The sequence below is a fragment of the Cuculus canorus genome, chromosome 29 (genome assembly GCF_017976375.1).
Source record: "Cuculus canorus isolate bCucCan1 chromosome 29, bCucCan1.pri, whole genome shotgun sequence".
Classification (NCBI taxonomy): Eukaryota; Metazoa; Chordata; class Aves; order Cuculiformes; family Cuculidae; genus Cuculus; species Cuculus canorus.
In genome coordinates, this window is record NC_071429.1 from 53,772 (window position 1) to 74,366 (window position 20,595).

The 20,595-nt window shown below is 48.9% G+C and overlaps 1 protein-coding gene across 2 annotated transcripts in view; it reads right to left on the minus strand.

Annotated features, from left to right (window-relative positions):
• Positions 1-20,595, minus strand: part of LOC128849510 (forkhead box protein J1-like) — a 45,265-nt gene that overhangs the window by 5,752 nt on the left and 18,918 nt on the right. The window contains exon 1 of one of the 2 annotated variants that reach the window (XM_054051718.1): positions 917-1,042. The exons of the other annotated variant lie outside the window; for it this stretch is intronic. The gene's annotated coding sequence lies outside the window, so the exon portion shown is untranslated. Of the gene's footprint in view, positions 1-916; positions 1,043-20,595 lie in introns of those variants that run through there. 2 annotated transcript variants of the gene reach the window in all.

Genomic DNA, 20,595 nt, shown 5'->3' on the forward strand with positions numbered 1-20,595 from the left:
ACAGCCAGAGGAGACTGAGTCTGCGCAAAGTTCAAAGAGAAATATATTCATCCCAAGGAAGACTTCCTACTCCATCCCTCAGACCCCGGCCCACGGCCATCAGGAGGCACTACGCAGGCGCAAGATTGGAGCGAACTTTCCAGATCTAATTATAATACGCAGCGGGGAGAGGGTATGAATATGTAGTAGGCGCTTATACCTCTGCATGTCTTTACACTGTAAGCAGCTGCTTGTTAAGCTATAGGGTGTGCGAGCGAGGAGGAGAACCCCCTTGCACCCCCGCGCTGGAAATAAACATCCCTGCTTTATAACTCATTTGGGGTATAGAGTTGGATTGCGCCAAAGAGAGGGATGAGGCTCCCTGCGGGGCAGCCGCTCTCTGGCACGCGAGCTCGGCTGGGACTGGGTGCTCCCCGTGCCGCCGAGTGAGATCCGTCCCTGGGCTGCTGCGCCCCAGAGCTGTGACACCTCCCCTGGGGGCTTTAGCAGCCCCCAACCTTGGGAAAATGCACTCCAACCCACACATTCCAGCGTCACCCAAACCCTCGTGGGCCCAGCAAGGCTTGGACAAAGAAATTAATCCATAAAACAACAACAAAACCCCCACCCTTATGCAACCAATATCCATCCCTGCCATCCCAAAGAGCGGGAGTGTTTCTCCCACACGTTGCCAAGCAGGACAAAATCTCAAGATCAGAGACCTGGAGACAATGTCCTAAAGTTCCCCCTGCTTCCAGCTTCCCTCCATTGCCGGCTCTTCCCGCTCCTCCCTGCTCCCGGCACCCCAACACAACGCGGTGGGGGACGGCGCAGCCCCAGCCCAGGCACACCCTGGCGCAGAGCGAGCTGCGGGTTCATCCTTGGGTTCCTGCCCGGCTGGGGAGGCAGTGTCTGGCTTCCCTGCTGGGCTACAGACCTGCAATGCTGCGTCTGTGTCAAGGAGCGAGCGCGCCGAGGCCGTGCGGGGCCGAGGAGCTCTGCACGGGCTGCGCGGAGCCGTTGGGGCTGGAGGTCGCTGCGTTGGAATGATGCTGCGCCCAACAGTCAGTGGGGGGCGGGGCCAGCAGAACCCCCTGCCCCGCCCCCACCAGATCACCCCCCAGAGCTGAGAAACCACGCCCCCACTGCTGAGAGACCACGCCCCCGATGAGAGGCCACACCCCCCAGAGACAGCAGTTAAGGGACCACGCCCCCGAGTGCAATGAGGCCCCGCCCTTTGGTGTAGTAAGCCACGCCCCCTGGGGTGGTGATCCACGCCCCAAGGTGAAGCTAGGCCACGCCCCCAGACAAGAAGCCACATAGCCTGAGTCGGGTTGTAACACCCCTGTCTGGGAGGCCACGCCCCCCAGGGTGAGAGAGACGCCCTTGGGGTCTGGAGGCCCCGCCCCCACTGTTGGGAAGCCACGCCCATGGCAGGGAAGAGCTGGGGGGCTACACCCCAACACGACAGGGTCATGGAGGCCACGCCCCTGAGGGCAGGGAGGCCCCGCCCACTGATGCACGAAGCCACGCCCTCCCAGGTGCACGAGCTACACTTCATCTGCCACAAGGCCACGCCCCAGAGACCGGAAGTAATTGCCCCCGGTGCAGGAAGCCACGCCTTCCGGGAGCAGTAGCCACGCCCAGGTGTTGTCAACCCTGCAAAACCTTCCCACAAAGTGCCATGTGGTGCTGCAGGGTCAGAGGCTGATTCAGCTTCTGTCAGGCTGGCAAGACGAGGAGGCAGAGCTGGTGAGTGTATGCCTCGCTTGTTTGTTTTTCCTGTTTTTTCCTTGGCTTTGTTTGAGTGTGGTGCTAGAAAGTGCTTGTAGATACTACCAAAAAAATCCTGTGGAGTTTTCAACTTTAACTATGGAAAAAAAAAGAGCAATTGAAACTGTGATGGAAGAGGTCACTTTGTCAAGACACCCTTGCAGTCTGTCCTGTGTAGGTACCACTTAGGAAAATGTGTTGTTTTGGGACGATGCTTTGTAGAGCTTGGGAAGACACTTCTAGCTGGCCTTGTTGGTTCTTATAGAAGGGAAGTTGTAGTCCACTCAACTTTCCGTGTTCCAGAAGCAATTTCTATGTTTCCTTTAGCAAGTAAGAAATACTCCAGGAGTCAAATTTAACTGTAGGAACTGTGTAATTGAAGTCCATGTTGGGTGACTGGTAAAGTGAGGCTGAGGTCCATTTCTGTTTGGGTGGAGTTTGATCCAGACGCTGTTTCTTACAGTCACGTGAATGGAAATTCTCATTTCTTTTATTTATCACCAAACACAAAACGAATATATGTTATATACTCAGATCAGATACCAAATCTGCCGAGGCCCTGGTATTTAATTTATACTTGTCTTCTAGAAGGTGAAGCCGAGCTTTGTCTACGGTACTAAATCTACCAAAACTTTCTCTTTAAGATTAGGTGCCTGAGAAGGCAGATTCCGTGCCTCTAGCTTTATCTTTACCTCAACACCACCAACCCTGAAATGATTGCCTTACATGGTGCCTTTCTTGTTCCCTGAAGAGCATCTGGTATATCTTGAAACATCACTTTTTTCAGTCCATTCTGACTAAGCAGTTGCTGAGGAGAGAGATGTGTGATGCAGCTGTGGAGAGAGAGCCCAAAGAGCACCCTTAGGGACAAGTGCAATAACATTTCAGCCTCTAAGGGTGCCTCTTGTACTCAGTTTGGGATCCAGTGTTTCCCGAGCGGGCCCTTGCTCTGGAGCTTTATGCCAGTTTCCTTTGAAGCATTAGAGTCTCCACTGTTCCTTATGTTATAGTTGTCACTGCACAGAGGAGGACTGGAGATCAGGGAACCGCTGCGTGGTTCTCCATGCCTTGGGATATATACTGTAGTTGCTCCCTAATGCCTTAATCCCAGGGATAATTCTTGTTCTCCTGGAAATTTTGCAAAGCAGCAAAGATGTGTTAGTGCATGAAGGATTTCATCTTTGTGCTCATGGCAAAGCCCAGGCGGATGCTTAAAAGCGAAAGTGGCCAAATAGTGTGGAGGTTCTAATTAAAAGGATGTTTTAGTATAACACAGAAAAGCTGGTTAATAAGCTTGGCAAAGTCTGTGCTTTCTTTTCCGCACTTCATGCAATGAAGTAAGCTGTAAATAGTATTTAAAGATATTTTTGTTTTTTCTTTAGCCACAGAATTTCTTAGCAGCTACTAGTGAAAGATATCTGGGAATTGCTTGGGATATTTAATTTCATGCTTCTGTTTTAGAGGGAAGTAAATTGACTGTTCAGCAGCTGTTAATTTGGATCAAAGTCAAAATCAACAGCATTTATTACAGTGTTAGTAATGTTTCTCCATTACATTATGCTTTACAACTTTCAGTCCTAGAGTTTGTGCTGTCATTTCAATGGCTTCCCAGGTGTGTTCTTCTCTGTCTTTCAGTCAACACTGAGTTTCTTTACCTGTCATTAGTGAGAGACAGAGGATAAAATACACTTTTCTGTTGTAGGCTTCCCCAATGTTTCTTTCTTTCTTTGGATTTGAAACCTCTAATTCATGTACCACAAATATTTTCTTATTATATGGGATACTTTATGCTTTTTATGGAAACAAAAATGTAGGAAATGAGGTGGCAATTAATTTCTGGTCCCTCTGCCTTTAGTAAGACGAGGATGTTTTCATACACTGCATACGGAGGAATGAGCCAAGCTGGGAGGCTGCAGTGGATAAGTTTGAATTTGAAGCTTAACTTTGGGTAGAAGCGTACTGTGAGATAAAAGCTTGTGGAGAGAACATTTGCATTCTTGACATACTGATCAAACAGCTGACCTGATCGAGAGTAACTAACTAAGGTGCTGCTTTATCTTTGGCTGTTCCTTTCTACTCCTCTGCTCTTACTTATGGGAATAATGTAGATAAGATAGTAAAATTTGAAGACTTTTGGAGCCTTTGACCTTCACTTCTGAAAGTTCCACTATTATATAATCTTCCTGGTTGTTTTTATCCTCGCTCCTTTTATTATTTGATCATAGCTCCTTTTATTAAGTTAAGAGTTCTCTTACACAGGTAAAGCTCTCAGCTATAAACTCCAAATATTCGAGCAGAATGCCAAATGTTTCTACAAACAAGGACTTCAGCAGCAAAAATAATCTTTCCTTTCCACCTCTATAAGTAGTACACTTCTGAAATCCATTGAACTCCTAAGCCTGCAGCTACTCGTGGAGGCAAGTGACAATACTCCTTGTGGCGTTGCAGGGATTAGTCAATATGTGTCTGGGCTTTTGGGTCCTTACTGCTACTAAACTCACTATCGTATGTGACACTAAAATAATTTTACAAACAACTAAAACAGCAGCACTTTAATTTGCATAGGAAAGCTATTACATATAATTTTTCTTTAGGAAAATTAAGCATCTAGGTACATGTCTTCATGTAGCGCACTTTCATTGTATTCTAAATTGTCTGTTTTTTTCCTCAGTACCAGTGAGCAGATGCAAACTCTAATGTACATTGTTAGCATAGGTTACAGAGATATGAGTAGGACTACCATTTTAAGAAAAGACATAAACTATAGCTGATATATGTTCAGCTGCAGCAAAAATACTGTAAGGAGCACCTGGCAGATAGTAGTCTTTGAAGCAGATTATGATATCACCTGTGATGTGATGTGATGTAATCACATCATCAGCTGTGTGCACAACTGAATTGTTTCTGTGTTCTTTGTGTACAGTCAGCGTTTTTAACTGATGCGTTCCTTGTGCGATTTCCCTTTATTGCTTTTTAGTATCTGAGACTAGAACTGAGTAAGAATTCTACATGTTAAGTTGCAATAAAATGGATGGCTCTCCTCACGTAAAATTACATATTACTAAATCAGGCATAGTTGTGTGCTTTGGGGGGTTTTTTTTGGTTGTTGTTTTATTTTTTTTGATGATTACATGTATATGTTTATATGTACATTTCAGTCCTACGTATATGTCCAGTTACTTAGAAATAACTGTGCAAAACGAAATTTTCTGTGCAAAATGAAATTTTCCCACCCAATCCCCATTTTTGTTTAGTTATGCTGTTTTTTTCCTTAATATATTCGAATTTACAGACCTGCTCAGACTAAAAGTGAAGCGTTAATATTTAACAGTTTAATTAGCAACGGTGATGGGATTGACTGGTTTCGGGAGCGTAACGGATGGGAAGAAAAGGTTCAAGAAACATCAGAAAATAGTGAGCAGACCAAAGGTAAAATCATCAAAGACTGCTTCTTTCTAAATGAGTTGGGATCTCCAGGTAACAGCAGAGGGCAGCCTGAATAATTTGCATGGCTCTCTTTGAAAATCCTGAGACTTAGGGAATTACCGTGCTTAGCTTACAGTCCTTCATGACCAACTGAGGAAGAAAGTGTTCCTGTTTGTAGTCAGGGAGGGCAGGGGCTCTCATGGATTGTTCTCATCTTTGTCCTTGCAGAGCTATGCTCTGTTTGGATCCAAGAGCTTCTGTGTGATGTTTTTTGGGACAGTGCTATAGACACGCTTCTGTCCTCCTGCCTGCATTTAGGCAGACCATAACATATTTGTGGCTTGTTTGTTGTGAGTAGTCTTTGGCCTCTAATATTTTTTTGAAAACTTGTGTGACGAATGTCACTGATAGTTATGGTTAAGAAATAAGTCACTGTTCATAAAAACTTGTCAAAATATATGCACATCAGTGAAGACAGTGGTAATGCAGCTGGTCTGTTAAAGAGAGAAAAAAAGTGATCCGATTTTTATCTATGATTTGAAACCTGACTTTGTCATGCGTAATGGTAATAGCGATGGAAGACATCACTTGAAAACACTGAGATAGAAAGGTTAAATGAGGGAAATTCCCCTTACTTCTGTCAAAGGCCTTTTGCTCCGGCTTTTTATGATGGCTTGGGAACCACAGTGGGTATATGAGTTTTCTGTAGCAACCTTGTAAAATGCTGCTGAATGTACACGTTGAAAGCTTCAGGTCTCTGGGTTTTTTTCCCCAATTGTATCAGTAAACGCTTGTGTATATGATGGGTTGCCATGAGTCCTTTGACCTTGATATATCAATGTGTGGGAGTCTTAGAAGCCAGTTAATTCCATTTCTGCAAGACTATGGCACTTCTTGAACTCATCTTTGTGTCTTCCATTAATGTATCTACAGTAAATTTGTGTGGCTTCTTAGTCCCCAAAGCACATTGTTTAGAGCAGACATTCAGCTTTGCAGGACAGTTTTGTTGCTCTGCCTGCTGCACACCAACCAGCTGATCAGTCAATCTCCAGCTACACGATTAAGACCTGGTGTAATTTTCTCTTATAGTCTTGTTATATAGAAATGAATCACTGGGTAGCAGTAGCGCGGGCTTGAGCTGTGCACAATGTCTGCCCTTTCAGCTGTTAAATAAGAATGGATTCATCCTGTTTTGACAGCAGCAAAAACATTTTATTCTAGATCTCGGTGTTCGCCCCAGCGAAACAGTTTGTACTTTTTCCCTTTTTTTTACTTTAGATTTCTTGCTAATTGATGGGAAAGGATAATCCTGCAGTAATTTTAAGTTTCTCAGTTTCCAGCTTGAACAAATTCTGCCAGACTAAGTGTATCTTATCTCAGAAGAACCAATGTTTGGCCTAATCTCACATAAAAACTGGAGACTTGACTCTGTAAGATAGGAAAGTGTATGTCAAGCTAAGTGTATTTTGCATTCTCTCTTTCCAGGTTACTTACAATTTCCAAACCTGTAGGATCATGGCTCTGTTTCCGTTGCAGTGTCACTTCTGCAGCTGGATGTGCCGGATCCCTCCTGCAGATATTTTCATCCCTTTTTTAGGATCCCATTGGTGCTTTAAAAGGAAGAGGTACCACTCTTTCAGAACTGAAAAGGGGGTGAGATGAGTTCACAGCTTGATTTCCCTTCTTTTTCTCAGGCTAATTGCCCTAGCTCTGGTAAGGTCAGCTGTACCCAAGTTAACCCTGGATACGCCACATCTACACTTGTGCTGCACTCACCTCTCTACCTTTAGGAGGTGAGGGTATATTTTATTTCCTTGCTTTGCAAAGGTTTGAGCTTAGCTAGGAGCTATTTCCTAGCAAGTTGTGGAGAATCTGTTCTTTTTATTTAGGTAGAGGGGCTTTTGAGAACTTTGTGAATCAGCAGTTGCAAGCTGGCTGCTTTAGTGATGTAGCATGTAAAACCTTTTGATTGGTGTTCAAGCTTTCAACCCTGAAAGATCTGACTTGAGATGGGAGCGTTTCTAGGTTTTTTTGTACTTTTAGGATGCCAGACATAAACCAGGCTTTTGTTATAATGGAGATTACCCCACAGTTGTGTTGTTTTCATTGATGTTTAGTAGATCTTTTGATTTAAATATTATATAAATATTTCATTAATAATATTTATAAATCATATATAAATGCTGTTTTCCATCTAAAAGGCAGGCCTGCATTTTACATGCTTTTTAGCTGTTATTTGGTTGATGCACTGACTTTGGTACCAGGGATGATAAACTCTAGTGCTTGCTTTGCTGAGTTAGTACTTCTCAAGGGAGGCAGAGGAATAGGTTGTGGTGCAGGGGCCGGGTGGCATCCACCGGTCCTGATAGGGAAAACGCATCTTTGGGTGTAAGCTTGTGGGACTGATGGAGAAGTCTTTAAACCAGAATCCGTGGGGGAAGGGGATATGAACAGGATTGCTGAAGAGAAGCCAAGGGTTGATGTGGCATTTTGACAGCAGGTGAAAAGAGGAAATTATCCCATTTTATGAGGCATCGGTGTAGCCTCACCGTGAGTTCTGGGTGCAGTTCTGGGTTCCACGATTTAAGAAGGATGTGAAGGTCCTGGAATACATCCAGAGGAGGACAACAAAGCTAGCGAAAGGCCTGGAAGGAATGCCCTACGAGGAACAGCTAAGGACTTTTGTTTGTCTGGTTTGGAGAAAAGGAGGCTGAGGGGCAACCTCACTGCTCTCTACAGCTTCTCCAGTGGTGGGAAGTGGAGAGAGAAGTGCTGATCTCTTCTCCTGGGTGTTCAGGATAGGATGCTTGGTAACGATTCAAAGCTGTGCCGAGGCAGGAGGTTCATGCTGGACATCAGGAAGCGTTTCTTTACTGAGAGTGGTCAAAGACTGAAACAGGCTTTCTAGAGAGGTGATTGATGTCCCACCCTTGTCAGTGTTTAAGAAGCATCTGGACATGCCCTTAACAACACGTGAACTTGGTCAACCCTGAACAGGTCAGGCAGCTGGACTGGATGATCATTGTAGGTCCCTTCCACCTGATCTACTCTATTAGCAGAAGTCACCTGTGCTCTTCTCTCACCACCTTGTTTTGCCGGACCAAAGTGTGAGTAATAGAAATGCACTTGAAGGCAGCCTGTACAGATAAAGATTTATGGAGACTGACACATACGATTATATATTTATATTATACAATCATCCTGAAATCTCGTAGCCCTGAGGCAGATCTCCTGAGGAGCAGCGGGAGACCCGTAATTGCAGAACAGGTGCTGTATCCCTCTGGCTTCCCTCTCGCGTCTCCCCTCTGGCACTCCCTCCCGCCCGACCGTGCGTCCCACTCTCTCTCGCTTCCCCCTCCCTCTTGTGGGACAGGATCTGTCTGGCTTCAAGAAAACCCCCAGCACGGATCAGTTGATCAAAGTAGACGTGCTGGAACTTGTCGGCCACAGGCCCTGGGAAGGAGTGAGATAAGAACTTTGACGCGTAGGCAGCCTCTAGTTTCTCACTAGTTTCTTTGTAGAATCCTTATAAGCAAGGCCACAGTGCCCTTGAGCACAGCTGTTATAGAACAACAGGATATAGATAAAGAAGTACAAAAATGCATCTTAAGGAGGAGCTGGCCTTTAACGATGTAGCCAATAATGAGCTTGCTTTTTGCAATAGGTATGAGCCTTAATTATCTGTAACTAGTAGTATAAATATATGTTAGCTGCGCAATAAAGACGACATTTTGCTTGCATCAAGCTGTGTCCCGTCTCTCAATCGCGGCACCTCTCTCTCTCATGCAGCCCTCTCTCCGTGTCTTGGATATCCCTCTTGAATCCCTCACATCCCCCCTCTCTCTTGTATCCCCCCTGCATCCCTCTCTTCTTGTCTCGTGCATCCCTCCCCTCCCTCCCTCGTCTGCGTCCCCCTCCCTCCCTCTGCCACGTCTCCCTCCTTCCCTCCATGTCCCCATTAACAGACTGGAGAGGAGGAAAAAATTTTTCATGGAGAGGGTCATTGGGCACTGGCAGAGGCTGCTCAGGGAGGTGGTTGAGTCACCTTCCCTGGAGGTGTTTAAGGGACAGGTGGATGAGGTGCTGAGGGGCATGGTTTAGGGATTGTTAGGAATGGTTGGACTCGATGATCCAGTGGATCCTTTCCAACCTAGTGATTCTATGAATCTATCATTCTATTTCTTCTTGCGGGGACGGAGCTAGGAGCTGAGCGTTGGGGCGTACCCCACTTCAGCTGGGTTTGTGGAAGACAACCTCGTCTGCTAAGCTAAAGATGACCCCGATCCAGTGGTCTTCCGCCTGTGCTGTCTGTGGGTGTGGGTGGAGCTGGAGGGCAGCCCCACAAAGGTGCACTTCAACAGGGTGCTTCTCCACAGGTCAGTCATCCTGCGGCTGTTCATCCTGCAGCTCCCGGCATCGCATTCCCGCGGGACCGGGCAGCACCCGCCGCTCCCCCCCTGCCCCCAGGGACCCTGCACCCACCGGCCCACGGCACCCCCTCCCCAGCACCCTCCCACGCTCCGCGGGTCACCCTGCCAGCAACAGCAATCGCGGCAGGGCAACGTTGGCTCTGCTTTGCTTGGCATTGAGTCTCCTGGGAAAACACGGGGGAAAAGCCCTGCGGGACGCCAAGCAAAGCCCCGGGCGTGGCTGGTTCCGAGCCCTAAATAGCAGCACCTACAGCTGCAAAGCCTTCTGCCCCGACCCTGGCACCCGCCCTGCCCAAGGCTGTGCTCTCCTCCAGGGCATCGCTCAGGACTCTGCGTCTTTAGGGCTCTTGTTCCGGGAGTTGCTTTATTTTTCTCGCAGCACAAACGGGAGCAGAAGCTTTCCTGGCTGCTCTGATGGCATCACCACAGCTCTGATGGTCACATCAGAGCTCGCTCCCTGTCGCTGACAGCTTTGCTGCGGAGGACTCCTCCCTCCAACAGCTCACGAACCCCACTGGTTCCCGGGGCCATCCCCTGTGTAAGCAGCACCTCCTCTGTGCACAGGGACCCCCTGGCCCTGGTGTGGCTGTGCCAACACCCACAGCCCCCTCCAGGCTGGGGAACGCAGAGCGAGTGGAAACCTCAGCCCTGCAAGTGCCTCCCGTGTCCATAGCAAACACAAGGTTAAGAGAGAGAGCTTGGCTCGGAACAAACAGCAATAGAACTTTACTTAGAATAAACCAACTCAAAACAAAAGCCTAATTTTCTTCTTTACCACCATCTTCTCCATCATAATCTTCTTCATATCCTTCACTTTCTTCTTCGCTCACACCCATTCTCCACCCAGCACTACACTCCTGTGAGGCCTGGAAGGGAAGCAGGAGGCACAGTTGTTTGGATAATGAGCAGCACCTTGTCCAAGAGAGCTGGGGGTCCTGAGCTGGCTCAGCGGCAGCAACAGGTTGGGGTTCATCCTGATGGGCCACAGCTCTGGGACACGCTGGGGAGAGCAGGACTCTGCCACCAGCACTAAGCCCTGCCTGGGATTAGGGTTAGACGAGGGTTGTGTATGAAATTCCTCCCTTCCCAAAGCAGATGGGCACTCAGGGCAGGTGCGTGGTGGCTGTTGTGTCACCAGGACAAGGGGACCGGGTGCTGTGTTCCTGCAGCAGGGCCCCCAGCCCCATCCTGGCTGAGGGCAGCGGGTGAGGAGCACTTGCCTCTTGTGGTGCTGGTGGGTATACCCACGTGTCCTCCTCTTCCTCCTCCATTTCCTCCTCCTCCTCCTCTTCATGTTCATATCCATCGGCACATCTATCTCCATCGGTACTTCCATATCCATCTCCGCATCTATCTCCATTGGTTCCTCCACATCCATATCCATCTTCATATCTACATCCATTGGCTCCTCCTTATCCAAGTCCTTCCTCATATCCACCATTCCCATCAGTCCCCTTGCCAGCCTCCCGCATGATGTTAAACAGCCTGAGCGAAAGCCAAGCAGAAAAGTGCATTGGTGCTACCCTGGCCAGACAAGGGGACCTGTGGGACGCGGGTCTCGGCACCGCTGCCCCCTCGAGCTTTCTGGGGAAAATCATGGGGCAATGGGGCTCCCGGGCACGTCCCCAGCCAGGAGCCGGCTGGAGGCTGAGCGGCTCCATTGATGCCAGAACCCACCAGAAACCACGCAGCAGGGCCTTGAGCTGGAAAATCCTGCGCTTCTTTTGCTTCAGCACTCGGGAGGCTGGCAAGGTCTTGCGGATCTGTCAGAGCAGAGAGCACAGGAGTGAGCAGCCCTGCTCCCTGCCCCGAGGGGCCTTGGGCACGCACCCTGTCCCCCCACCCGCCTCGGTGCCCAGAAGCTCCTTACTCTCGTCGGGCAGCTTTTGGTCTCCATCGCAAAGGTTGGGAGCAGGGGAGAAGGGCAGGGATGGAATCAGGGGAGAAGGGCTGGGATGGGAGCAGGGGAGAAGGGCTGCGATGGAAGCAGGGGAGAAGGGGTGCGATGGAAGCAGGGGAGAAGGGCTGCGATGAAAGCAGGGGAGAAGGGCTGGGATGGGAGCAGGGGAGAAGGGCTGGGATGGGAGCAGGGGAGAAGGGGTGCGATGAAAGCAGGGGAAAAGGGCTGCTATGAAAGCAGGGGGGAAGGGCAGGGATGGGAGCAGGGGAGAAGGGGTATGACAGAAGTGGGGCAGTAGGGATGCTTTGGGAGCACAGGAGAAGGGCTGTGTCAGGTGGAGGGCGATTGGGCTGCTTCAGGATCGGGGCAGAAGGGCTGTGTAGGGAGCAGAGAAGGGCTGAGTCAGGAGCACGGCAGGACACGTTTCAACAGCAGGGCAGAACCACTGCGTTGTGCTCGTTGCCCGGCGCTGGCAGGTCCACTGTAACACTGCCTGTGACATCACAACTCTGTTACATGGGAGCTCTGGGGCCAAGTGCACTGTGGGTAATGGGGACAACCCCCCTTATTGGTTGCTATGGGTATATTAAGATGCAGCCCTTCAAAATTAATAATCCCGACAACAAATGGTACTTCACTGCTGCCTCAAGAGGTTCTTTCTGACTGTCCCGTCACGCCTGGCAGCCATTCACACCCCTCCAAAAGGTTTTTCTCCAGCTATTTCAGGCAGTAGCTGAAGTTGAGCTGCTGTTTTATGGATGGTCCCTCATAGTCGCTGATGTGGTCCTGCATTGTGCAGCACGTGGTGCAGAGCAGTGCACAGGGACCTTTCTCGAGTGATGGGCGCAGCGCTCAAGGCCATCCTGTAGTGCAGGGCTACCTGGGATGCTCCTTTTCCCTCCAGCTGTAGGGCTGGAATGGCATTGCCCATCTCTGCCATAGAGCAGATCTCTTTACAACTGCCCTTGCCAATCCCCATGCCCCAACCAGAGGTTGTCAGATATTTAACAAGTGGGTTTTGCCTAGGTTTTCTTTGGGATGCGGGGACAAGCTGTGCCCATCCTTCCAGAAGAGATCTGGAGGTACAGAAACACCAAGGAAAAATCCAGCCCATCCTCAATCACCAGCGCCAGCCCAGTCCCCAGGAAGCACCTTTGGGGCCTTAGAGCCACGCACCGCTCATCGTCCTCTGTTCCTCAAGGTCTCACCTGATACGGGTTAGTGGATGAGCAGTCATAAGAGTAACCCCGAGGCAAAACTCCAGCCGCAATTCCTGCAACCTCTCGACAGGTTCAGGTGGTACCAACAGGGCCATCACAGTCTGTTGGCAAGGCTGGAGCTCGTCTTCCTGGTGACATTTGTTCCAAGACGACCACTGCAGAGCACCCAGCTCTGCTGGGACCGGCGATGCCCTCTGCATTGGCTCTGAAGCTGGTGGGACCCTTTGACGCCGGGCAGCGCGGGTCCAGGGGAGCAGCTCTTGCCCTCGGGTGCAGCATCAGGAATTCCCAGGGCCTGGTCAGGAGCCTCCCAGCGCAGCCCAAGGGTGCTCGGACAGACCTCAAGGGAGGCGCAGGCTCCTTCTTTCAGGGAGCGGCAGAGTCCAAGGGGGGTTCCGGTAAAGATCCTTCCATCTCTGTGTAGAAAGTCTTTCAATATTAAAAAAAAAAGAAACCTATTTAAAACCAGAAGAAATCCCGTCAGCAGCTCTTCAGCCATAGAGATGGAAACATTTGAACAGCACTGTGTTAGCAGCGTCAGTCAGTGACACCTTCATTTCTGACCAAATTAAAGCCCCTGACTGGTCAAGCTGCGCTACGACGGGATTAAATAAAAATGTGGATGAACTGTACAAATGTTCAATTGATAGCGGGTATGAAAATAAAGGTAATCCCGCCCCGATGGGAGATGACGCCCCTTGGGGGCTGGAGGCCACGCCCCTGCTGCTGGGAAGCCACGCCCATGGCAGGGAAGGGCTGGGAAGCCCCGCCCCCACGTGACAGGGTCAAGGAGGTCACAGCCTCGAGGGGATGGAGGCCCCGCCCCCTGGTGCAGGAAGCCACGCCCCCAGGGGCAGTAGCCACGCCCCAGTGTGTAGCAAGGCCACGCCCCTGGGACAGGAAGTAACGCCCCAGGGTTGGAAGCCACGCCTTCTGGTATCAGTAGCCATGCCCCCACAGCACTGGAAGCCCCTCCCCCTGTGAGAAGCCACGCCCTCCCAGCTGCTGGAAGTCTGCCCACTCCCCAGGGTACAGGAAGCCACGCCCCTCGGGTGCTGAAGGCCACGCCCCCTCTCTGGAGGCCCCTCTCCAGAGGGAGACAATTGACAGCAATGAGGTGCAGTACTTTCTGATGGAGCAATCAGTGAAGTGCAGGAAAACAAGAGGGCAGTGTTTCTTTCCCCCGATCCCAACGGGAGGAAGTGCTTTGGGTTGTTTGGGTTTTGCTGTCGGAGCTGAGTTTCCGCACAGCCAACGCTGCTGTTTCCCGAAGAGCTCCTCCATAGGATGCGACTGCCCCAAAGTGCTTCGCTTTCACCCAAGAAACAGCATTTGCTGCGCCTGCAGTCACTGCAGTGAGTGTCCTGTGCTCCTTCCCTGGAGGCATTTCTCAGTCTGTTTTGGTTTGTTTGGTTTCTCTGACACTCCATCTTCCCATTAATGATTATTTATTTTTGGCTTTTTTTTGCTCAGTAGCAATTGAGAAGGGAATGGATCGGGAGGTGGGGTGTTGGGCGTTTTTATCTGCAGAGGTGGGTGGTTTGGGATTAGGTTTATTTGCTTTACTAATCAAGACCTGCACACAAGGGGCACTGCACCCTGACAGGCACTGTCTTTGCTTTCGATAATGGGTGAAGGGGAAAGAAAACAATAGGCTGAAGTGTTTCCTGCTGTCTTCTGTGCCTCTTGCTGCTCGTGGTGCCTTTGGAAGTCATGTTCTGCATGAAGGTGTACAATCCCCTGTATTAAAGACTTTACCTGAATACTTGAATGCTGCTTCAGAACTGAAACCAAGGTGTTCCCTCGTTGCACTGATCCTCTGGGAGCCGTGTGCACCGTATCCCCCAGAAGAAGCAAGCCGGGCCTTCTGTCCCCAGGCTGAAACCCACCGTGTTCCTCGAGTTTCCTGTGGGCCTTATTTGTTGCCTGAAAAAAGGATGCTGGCAGTTAACTGTTACCATAAACATTTTCTTTTCCATTCTTGCAGGAGGGTAACGCCACAGGCCACTGAAACAACAAGAGAAGCTGATAACCTCAAAAAGGACGATTCCTCCAACAGATACCAGGTCTTGTCAACCCTGCAAAACCTTCCCACAAAGTGCCATCTGGTGCTGCAGGGTCAGAGGCTGATTCAGCTTCTGTCAGGCTGGCAAGACGAGGAGGCAGATCTGGTGAGTGTATGCCTCGCTTGTTGGTTTTTCCTTTGTTTCCTTTGTCTTTGCTTGAGTGTGGTGGTAGAAAGTGCTTGTAGATACTACAAAAAAATCCCATGGAGTTTTGAAATTAACCTATGGAAAATAAATGAGCGATCGAAACTGTGACGGAAGAGGTCAATTTGTGAAGATACTCCAAGAGTCAAATTTAAATTTAAGAACTGTGTAATTGAAGTCCATGTGGGGTGACTGGGAAAGTGAGGCTGAGGTCCATTTCTGTTTGTGTGGAGTTTGATCCAGACACTGTTTCATACAGTCACGTGAATGGAAGTTCTCATGTCTTTTATTTATCACCAAATACAAAATGAACATATGTGATATACTCAGATCAGATACCAAATCTGCCGAGGCCCTGGGATTTAATTTATACTTGTCTTCTAGAAGGTGAAATTGAACTTGGTCTACGGTACTAAATCTATGAAAACTTTCTCTTTAAGTTTCGGTGCCTGACAAGGCGGATTCCGTGCCTATAAATTTAGCTTTTACTTTAGCAAAGTACCTCAAGTGTTGAGACTGAATTTATGGAACATGTTTTTCAGTGCAGTCTGACTAAGCATTTGCTGAGGAGAGAGATGTGTGATGCAGCTGTGGAGACAGAGCCCAAAGAGCATCCTTAGAGACAAGTGCAATAACATTTCAACCTCTAAGGGAGCCTCTTCTACTCAGTTTGGAATAGTGTTCCCGAGTGGGTTCTTGCTCTTGAGCTTTGAAGCATTAGAGTCTCCACTGTTGCTTATATTATAGTTGTCACTGCACAGAAAAGTGTTGGTCAGGGAACCACTACATGGTTCTCCGTGCCTTGGGATATATACTGTAGTTGCTCCCTAATGCCTTAATCCCAGGGATAATTCTTGTTCTCTGGGAATTTTGAGAAGCAGCAATGATGTGTTTGTGCATGAAGGATTTAGTCTGTGCTCATGGCATAGTGATGGACTGCCAGCCCAGGTGGATGTTTAAAAGAGAAAATGGCTAAATAGTATGGAGGTTCTAATTAAAAGGATGTTTTAGTCTACCACAGAAAAACTGATTAAAAAGCTTTGCAAAGTCTGTGCTTTCTTTTCCACACTTCATGCAATGCAGTAAGCTGCAAATAGTCTTTAAAAATATTTTTTGGTTTTTCTTTAGCCTCAGAATTTCTTGGCAGCTACTAGTGAAAGATGTCTGGGAATTGCTTGGGATATTTAATTTAATGCTTTTGTTTTAGAGGGAAGGAAGTTGACCGTTCAGCAGCTGTTAATTTTGATCAAAGTTTAAATAAACAGCTTTGATTACCTGTTACTAATGTTTCTGCATTACTTTCAGTTTTACAACTTTCAGTCCTAGAGTTTGTGATGTCATTTCACTGGCTTCTCAGGTGTGTTCTTCTCTGTCTTTCAGTCAACACTGAGTTTCTTTACCTGTCATTAGCAAGTGACAGAGGCTCCCATGATCCAAGAGGAGGCGGTTAGAGACATGCTTGCCCAGCTAGACGCCCACAAGTCTATGGGGCTGAATAGGATCCACCCACGAGTATTGAAGGAGCTGGCGGATGTCCTTTCCAAACCCCTATCCATCATCTTCCAGCGGTCCTGGCTGACTGGGGAAGTTCCACTGGACTGGAGGCTGGCTGATGTTTTACCCATATACAAGAAGGGTTGCAGAGAGGATCCGGGGAACTACAGGCCTGTCAGTCTGACCTTAGTGCCGGGGAAAGTCATGGAACAGGTGATCTTGAGTGCTATCATGAAGCACATGCAAGAGAACCGGGTGATCAGGCCCAGTCAACATGGGTTTACAAAAGGCAGATCTTGCCAAACTAACCTGATCACCTTCTATGACAAAATCACTCGACTACTGGATGGGGGAAAGGCTGTGGATGTAGTCTTCTTGGACTTCAGTAAAGCCTTTGACACAGTTTCTCACAGCATTCTGCTTCAGAAACTGTCAGCCTCTGGCCTGGACAGGCGCACACTCTCCTGGGTTGAAAACTGGTTGGATGGCCCAGAGAGTGGTGGTCAATGGAGTTAACTCCAGCTGGAGGCCAGTCACAAGTGGGGTTCCTCAGGGCTCAGTACTGGGTCCAGCTCTGTTCAATGTCTTTATCAATGACCTGGATGAAGGCATTGAGTGCACCCTCAGCAAGTTTGCGGATGACACTAAGCTGGGAGGAAGTGTCGATCTGCTGGAGGGTAGGGAGGCTCTGCAAAGGGATCTGAACAGGCTGGACTGCTGGGCTGAGGCCAATGGCATGAGGTTTAACAAGGCCAAATGCCGGGTCCTGCACTTGGGGCACAACAACCCTATGCAGTGCTACAGACTGGGGGAAGAGTGGCTGGAGAGCTGCACGGAAGAGAAGGACCTGGGGGTGTTGGTTGACAGCCGACTGAACATGAGCCAGCAGTGTGGGGTCACTGCTTTTCTGCATGACCAAGCACTACCCCACAGAAGTCGCCACGACAAAGCGTATGCTCCCATGGTGGAGGAGTATTTTTGAGACTTTAAAAGTACAAGAAAAGAGCCCCCAAGACAAGGTGAAAGGGGAGGAGGACTCTCCAGTTATCCCTCCGTTATCACTAGTAAAGGATGGACCCTCCGTGGTACCAGAACTGTGCACCGCTGGCTATCCTCCTGAGGAGGATCCCTTTGATCCAGGACCTTTCCGAACGCCTGGATCGTCCAAAGGGATCTGCCGGCTGACATCATAAGCCTTTGGAGAGACAAGACAGAACAGGGCTGCACAAAATAATAGCGAGGAATCAGAGGAGGTAGAAGATGGCGTGGCAGAGGAAACACCAGATCTTCGCTGGAAATCAGCTAGTTATGAAGCGATAAAAGAAATTCGAAAAGCTGTAAAAAGAGGAAGTACTGACTGTTTCGTCGCCAAGCTGCCCACCGCCCCAGTGCTCAAAACAGCCACCGGCTCCATCGTATGCATGAAGAATTCACAGCCGTCATAGGATAGTCCTCTGCCACGAAAATGCTCTAACAAACAAAGACTATTACCTGTTAAACAATTGATACAAACCTTATTTTGTGATATATGTGCAAGTTTTGAGTGTTGTGTGTGTTCGGTGCTGTGTGTAGTTTTGAGTATTCGTGCAGAAATTTTTTCTCTGATTCCTGGAGGTAAAGTGTGCAGAGGAATATTGTCAAAATTTAATTGCAGGCTATGTAGCCTTGGATGGTTTACGTTACTAACTCCCAATCTCACTATGATTTATAACAAGAAACGAAGCAAACAAAATAAACGATCTACCCGTCAATTTGGGGCTGACTGTGAGAGTAGAGTCACCTTTCTGGGAACCTGGAGAAATTGTAGCTGCCTCAGCATTAACTCCTGGGGCAGCAACTGCAGCAGCCTTGACAAAGCTGACAAATTTGGGATGTTGGTTGAGTAAGCAGACCAATGCTACTTCAATGGCTTTGGGTGGCTTGTTAGCTGATGTTAATAGTGTTAGGTATGTTACGTTACAAAATAGAGCTGCAATAGATTTTTTGCTTTTAGCTCAAGGACGTGGTTGTGAAGATTTTGAGGGTATGTGTTGCATGAATCTTTCCGACCACTGGGAATCTATTCATGCGAGCATTCAACAGCTTAAGACTGGAGTCTCCAAATTACAACAGAGTGATAGTTGGGACTGGTTAGATAAACTCTTTGAAGGATGGGGACTGTCAGGGTGGTTGAGAAGCCTTGTAAAAATGGTCGTATATGCTTTAGGTGTCTTTATTTTGTTATTACGTTTATTGCCATGTTTATTACAATGTTTGCAAAGGTTGGTAGCGCGATCTATGAAAGGGATTCTTGTTGTGCAACAGGAAGGGGGAGATGTAGGACAGGGTCTGACAGGCAGTGGAAAAACCCAAAGTACAGAAAGATTGTTTAAGGGGCATGTGCTGAACATGAGCCAGCAGTGTGCCCAGGTGGCCAAGAAGGCCAACAGCACCTTGGCTTGTATCAGAAATGGGGTCACCAGCAGGTCCGGGGAGGTTATTCTCCCTCTGTACTCGGCACTGGTGAGACCGCACCTTGAATACTGTGTTAGTTCTGGACCCCTCGCCACAAGAAGGATGTTGAGGCTCTGGAGCGTGTCCAGAGAAGAGCAACAAAGCTGGTGAAGGGGCTGGAGAACGAGTCTTACGAGGAGCGGCGGAGGGACCTAGGGTTGTTTAGCCTGGAGAAGAGGAGGCTGAGGGGAGACCTTATTACTCTCTACAACTACCTGAAAGGAGGTTGTGGAGAGGAGGGAGCTGGGCTCTTCTCCCAAGTGACAGTGGACAGGACAAGAGGGAATGACCTGAAGCTCCGCCAGGGGAGGGTCAGGTTGGATATCAGAAAAAAATTCTTCACAGAAAGAGTCATGGGGCACTGGAACAGCTGCCCAGGGAGGGGGTCGAGTCACCTTCCCTGGAGGTGTTTAAGAACGGGTGGGTGAAGTGCTGAGGGACGTGGTTTAGGGAGCGTTAGGAATCGTTGGACTCGATGATCCAGTGGGTCCTTTCCAACCTAGTCATTCTGTGATTCTGTGATTCTGTGATGTGCTGGAACTTGTCGGCCACAGGCCCTGGGAAGGAGTGAGATAAGAACTTTGACGCGTAGGCAGCCTCTAGTTTCTCACTAGTTTCTTTGTAGAATCCTTATAAGCAAGGCCACAGTGCCCTTGAGCACAGCTGTTATAGAACAACAGGATATAGATAAAGGAGTACAAAAATGCATCTTAAGGAGGAGCTGGCCTTTAACGATGGAGCCAATAATGAGCTTGCTTTTTGCAATAGGTATGAGCCTTAATTATCTGTAACTAGTAGTATAAATATATGTTAGCTGCGCAATAAAGATGACATTTTGCTTGCATCAAGCTGCGTCCCGTCTCTCAGTCGCAGCAGGGTCTTCCATCAGCTGCTCAGTAAGAAATGTGCGGGGATGCTGGACGGGCCCATAACGCGCAGGGGCAGTGAACTGAACTGCGGCTGGAGGCTCGTGCCCAGTCCTGGCACTTGTCTAGGATCTATTGCAGCACAGCACGGGTAATTCGTGAGCCGTCCTCCACCAGACTCTTCAGCAGTCTGAGGAAACAACCTCTAAAAGGCGATTTGGAATGAGCCTTTTAAAATGTTAAAAGAATGTTAAAATGTTAAAGAGAAGCCTTCAGCCTGGCGTGCTTGACCAGCTGTGGCTTGAGGGCCCTCACTGGTGAAGGAAAGGGCGTTTGGACCCGAGACGTGTTGCTAACGCTCTGTATCACCCCCTGCAGATATGAGGGGGCCTATGTTTGAATTCGTGCGGCCGCCTGTTTACCATCCTCCACAGCTGAAGTTCCCACGCCACCAGCTGCTGAGGTACCTGGGCAGATACCGAGACAGCGAGGAGCCCACCTACGGCATTTCCTAGGGGCATGGCCCCCTCCCAAGGGGATGATGGCCGGGCAGATGGGGCTGCCGGTTTCCCTGCATTCAGGCAGCTCTGGAGCCACCTATGCCTCCATAAGGAGATGGCAAAGTCAGCCCCTCGGCTCTAATTCCCCTGTGTTGACAGGCATTGGCTGTGCTGGCAGCCGTGTTGTGGGCAAAGGGCTCCTTGAAGAGGACATTCACAGGTGAAAGCAGGCTGAAATCTTGCTGCTGCTCCTGTGGCAGAACTGATCAGGAAGGGAGGCAGGGTTGAGTCCCCAGAGGTGCCC